The following is a 5,774-nucleotide window of genomic DNA, read 5'->3' on the forward strand; positions in this document are numbered from 1 at the left end:
CCCCTAGCGTGCATCCCACATGGTACCCTTTTCCCTATGTAGTACACTACCTTTACCAGGGCCTATAGGGCTCTCTTTACCCCGGGTGCCGCAAAAAGGTCTTCAACGAGGTCCGGAGGGACAGGTCTGGAGGGCCAGGTCCGTCCCATAGAGGGGCAAGGGAGGAGATGGACGGCCCCCTGGCCTGCTACGCCTGTAATAACCCCATCAGTCAAAGTGTCAGCCCAGCTGGCTCCAGCAGGTTTCTGGGCTCCAGCCCCCCCCCCCCCCCCCCCCCCCTCACGGCCTCATAACAGTACACAGGGGGCCAATTACAGGCAAGGGCTGGAACATTTATAGAAAAAAATATCAACAAAACTGTACACCGGAATAGACTATTGTAAAACTTTAAATAATAGCATGGGCTTTTATTTGCTGAAATGTGTGCCATTGGCCAGCTATTAAAAGGGACAGGCGGATATTTGAGACTCAGCATTTCATTGAAGTTTTACGGTAATAACGCACATTAAGGTTGCAGCATACTGTATGGATTCATGTTGAGTCCATTGTGTGTGGGAGTGTGTGTGTGTCCGTGTTTTGACTCATGCTCCCTGAAAGTCGTCAAAAGCGTGTGTCTCGGCACCAGGATACCAGGTGTCCATTGAAGCGTTGTTCATTCTCCCCCCTGTCAAAAAAAGGTATGGGCCCAACACATCAGAGACTGGGCTATATTTAGATCCTGCTCCAATGCCTCCCCTTTCTTTTTCCTCGTGGCCTAAAGTGAAATGTCTACATACTGCTCACTAGAACAGAGGACATAACTGGTCCATAGCCATGTCCCCATTTCAATATATTCAGATGACAACATTGCCTTCCCTATCAAATCACATCAAACCACCATGCATCAAAACTCAGAGATGTAAAAAAACAATTACTAGTTGAAGATTTCTGAAAAAACAGAACCAAAACAATCCCCTCCACTCAACAAGCACACACAGGCAAATTGTCTTTAAGATGACAATGAAGCATAAGGAGAAAGCAAGAGAGAGATGGAGTGAGGGAGACAGACAGAGGTAAAAAGACAAGTCCGGAACACAGCAAAGAGAGTTGGATGGAGAGAAAGAAACAGACACATTTTCCCTTGAAGCCCCTCTCGAATGTAATGATGATGTTGAGCCTTTGAGCCTCCTTCTCCATCTTTGTCTACCTCTGTCTCTCTATCTCGCCCTCCCTCCCACCCTCTCTCCTGCTCTCTCTCTCTCCTGCTTTCTCTCTCTTTCTCTCACCCTAAATTTCCCTTGGGAGGTCTTGTCAGTCGCTACTAACACGGAGGATCAATATCCTGCCATGAGTGTGAGCCACTGATGGGAGTCTGATCCTTCAGCAGTGCCCACACTCCAACTGTCTTTCCTGTCCCTTAATGACCTAATGTGTGATAAACTGCAGAGGGAGGGAGAGAGAGGAGGAGAACTGCCACAGATGACATTCAGCATTATGGACAGTTCTGATGACCTCCTTAACATGCCTGTCTTATCAAACGTATTGTGAATGTTTGTATGTGTGTGTGAGTGCTAGCTGGGTTGGTGGTATTCTCAGAAGCTCGCGCTAGCTATGTAAATATGTCACAAGAGGTTCAAAGGGAGTGCACTATGTAGGGAAAAGGTGCCATTTGGGACGCAGGCCATGTCGTTGGTTACCTTAAGTCCACTACACTCTGCAGCAGAACCCCGGTCCACTCCGGTGATGTAGATCCCCAAGGCATACTCTGCCCCACCCCGGATCATGAGACCTAGTGAACGGCCATCGTCCAATACCAGGTTCACCTGACAGAGAAGTGGGGGGAGGAGGGAGGAGGAGAGAGAGATTTGACAGAAAAAAAATCCAGCATTGTCTAAGATTCTGAATGCCGTGTCTTTTTTTACAACAAATTGAGCAGCTATTTGTAAGTGAGTTATTGTTGGCTAAGAAGAGTGAAGTGGACTAATTTGTCGAGACAATAAAACATGAACAGCTGACATCTGGAAACGCCCAACACTAAATTACACTCTTACATGCTAAACTAAGCCATTTCAGAGGCCAGTGGTAATGTGAATGCTCAGTCTAAGTGGGCACCTGTGTGTGTGTTCAGTGACCTGTCACCCTAACAACCAACCAACTGTAGGATCAAACCATGCACGTCACAGCAGACCCTACAGATCTAGAGAGCTGGTATATGTGTATTTGTGTGTGTGCGCGTGTGTGTCTACATATGTATGTAAACAGGCTCACCTTCTTCTCATCTCCCTCCTGCAGTATCTGCATGGTGCTGCATCGTTGGCTGTCAGTGCGTCTCAGGGTGGCACTGCGGTGCTCTGGGAGGTCAGGGGGAGGGGGGACACTGTGACCCTGAGGGTCCACCCAGGTGTACACATGGTTAGTGACATAACCCCCCGGGATACGCCCCACCGACTGCACCGACAGGGACAGCTTCTTACTGCCCTTCAACACCTAGAGAGAGGAGGGGTGGAGGGGAGAGGAGAGGGTGGATGAGAGGAGAGTGGGGAGTAGGGGAGGAGAAGAGAGCAAGGGAAAGAGATGAGAGTCAATATTTCACAAATCATCCAAATAATCTATTCATACATGAGCAAGCACTTCAAAGCACGGAGTACATACAGACCATTCTGGCAATCAAGTTAATCAATCACATTCACACATGCAAGCATGCACCTGTAACACAACACACACACACACACACACACACACACACACACACACACACACACACACACACACACACACACACACACACACACACACACACACACACACACACACACACACACACACACACACACACACACACACACACTTGATATGCTGAGACAAAACACTCTGGGTTGTGCCTCATTGATTTCTGATAGTCTGCTGTGACTGCAATCATGTTTGTGCAATGTGTTGCGTTGAATGTATCAGTGTGTGAAAAAATCATACTATTCCTTTGTTGTACAGTCAAACAGTCAGACTCTAAAAAAGCCTGTCTTCCAGACTGTTCTCCTAGGGCTGTATGTATCAAGCGTCTCAGAGTAGGAGTGCTGATCTAGGATCAGGTCCCCACTGTCCATGTAATCTTATTCATTGTGATCTAAAAGGCATTCCTACTCTGAGACGCTTTATGAATACAGCCCCTACTTTACAGAGAATCAATTGGGAGTTGGAGTACAAATAGTGCTACAGTACATGACTCCTAATGCACTGTGAGTTATGCAGATAGGCTTCTGTTCTCCTCTGAAAAATACTTAGACAGAAACAACATCTACAGAGTCCACTTAGTTGATCCTGTGCTTCCCCCTGAGCACCTGGTAAAGAAACACTGTCGCTGGCTCACTCTCCAACCAAGGAGCATGAATTGAGATGCAAACTGAAGTGTTGAGGAAATTGAGAAACTCTTGTAGGACAGTGGGAGTTGATAAAAATGCTTCTCTATACCCTTTAACTGGAACAGAATATGGAAAAATATGACCTTGGCATCCTGTAATCTGAACCTTCAACTTAGACGTTTTAAATTTGTTCACAGACTGTATTTAACACCAAGGAAACGTTTTACGATGAAAGTAGCCCCAACTCCAAACTGTTCACTGTGTTCCATAAATCAGGTAGGCACATTTCTTCATATGATGTTGTAGTGCTCTGCAGTTAAATTCTTCTGGGACAAAATTACAAAATTAATTTAGTGCATGAATGTTAATATTCAATGCTTTGCATCTACTATGTTACTTAACGATGATGGCTCCTTGAATCGCTCAATCAGTCAGTCACCAATAGAATCTCTAACATCAGAATTATCCACAGAGAGAATGAATGGTGCTAGTCCAGGAACATCTGAGGCCTGGACAAAAATACTTGACTGTGTAAAGAATCATCTCAGCCAAAGCCCAACACATACAAATAATATAAACAACCTATAAAGCCCAACACATACAAATAATATAAACAACCTATAAAGCCCAACACATACAATATAATATAAACAACCTATAAAGCCCAACACATACAAATAATATAAACAACCTTATAAAAGCCCAACACATACAAATAATATAAACAACCTATAAAGCCCAACACATACAAATATATAAAACAACCTATAAAGCCCAACCATACAAATAATATAAACAACTATAAAGCCCAACACATATAAATAATATAAACAACCTATAAAGCCCAACACATACAAATAATATAAACAACTTATGAAAGCCCAACACATACTGTACAAATAATATAAACAATCTACTATAAGCCCAACACATACAAATAATATAAACATCCTATAAAGCCCAACACATACAAATTATATAAACAACTTATGAAGCCCAACACATACAAATAATATAAACAACTTATGAAGCCCAACACATACAAATAATATAAACAACTTATAAAGCCCAACACATACAAATAATATAAACAAACTTATAAAGCCCAACACATACAAATAATATAAACAACCTATAAAGCCCACACATACAAAATAATATAAACAACTTATGAAGCCCAACACATACTGTACAAATAATATAAAACAACCTATAAAGCCCAACACATACTGTACAAATAATATAAACAACCTATAAAGCCAACATACTGTACAAATAATATAAACAACCTATAAAGCCCAACACATACTGTACAAAAAATATAAACAACCTTTAAAGCCCAACACATACTGTACAAATAATATAAACAACCTATAAACCCAACACATACTGTACAAATAATATAACAAACCTATAAAGCCCAACACATACTGTACAAATAATATAAACAACCTATAAAGCCCAACACATACTGTACAAATAATATAAACAACCTATAAAGCCCACACACATACGGTATAAATGAATATAAACAACCTATAAAGCACAACACATACTGTACAAATAATATAAACAACCTATAAAGCACAACACATACTGTATAAATGAATATAAACAACCTATAAAACCCAACACATACTGTATAAATAATATAAACAACCTATAAAGCCCAACACATACGGTATAAATGAATATAAACAACCTATAAAGCCCAACACATACTGTACAAATAATATAAACAACCTATAAAGCCCAACACATACTGTACAAATAATATAAACAACCTATAAAGCCCAACACATACTGTACAAATAATATAAACAACCATAAAGCAAACACATACGGTATAAATTAATATAAACAACCTATAAAGCCCAACACATACTGTACAAATAATATAAACAACCTATAAAGCCCAACACATTTCTGTACAAATTAAATATAAACAACCTATAAAGCCCAACACATACTGTACAAATAATCTAAGCCTATGGGGAAAGGGTGGTATGGCGAGGTTTTGCTCTGGTCGCCGAGAGGCGGGGCAGGAGGGTGCATGTAAAAGCATCTCGATTGTTTAGGAGGGTGGGGGGCTTACGAGATAAGTGGTGGGGTGGGCAGATAGAGATATGGGGGGACTGACAACTACCTGTGTTGATAGGCGGGGTGGGAAGGGGTGGAAAACATTTGTTTATTTTTCTTTAAATACCAATTTTATTATTACAAAATCCTGTGCGATCAATATGATCATTTCTTTGTATGTATTTCTTTTGTTTTTCTTTTGAGTGTCAGCCCACAGGTACATGTTATGTAAACTGAATATATGAATTTAAATGAATACTGGACCTGTTACCCACCCCGACAAAAAAATGCCATAACAAATAAAAGTTTCTTTATTGTTAAAACCAACACATTTCAGACACAGCCTTCATCAGGGTTTGG

At 41.2% G+C, this 5,774-nt stretch overlaps 1 long non-coding RNA gene across 1 annotated transcript; it reads right to left on the bottom strand.

Annotated features, from left to right (window-relative positions):
- Window positions 1-370: 370 nt before the first annotated feature.
- LOC111961705 (uncharacterized) lies at window positions 371-5,320 on the bottom strand. Its single transcript, XR_002877029.2, has 4 exons — window positions 3,738-5,320; window positions 2,248-2,466; window positions 1,677-1,802; window positions 371-664 (listed from the first exon to the last, which is right to left on the bottom strand). It is a non-coding gene; the product is annotated as an uncharacterized lncRNA (long non-coding RNA).
- Between the last annotated feature and the right edge of the window lie 454 nt (window positions 5,321-5,774).

The sequence above is a fragment of the Salvelinus sp. IW2-2015 genome, linkage group LG4q.1:29 (assembly GCF_002910315.2).
Source record: "Salvelinus sp. IW2-2015 linkage group LG4q.1:29, ASM291031v2, whole genome shotgun sequence".
Lineage (NCBI taxonomy): Eukaryota > Metazoa > Chordata > Actinopteri > Salmoniformes > Salmonidae > Salvelinus > Salvelinus sp. IW2-2015.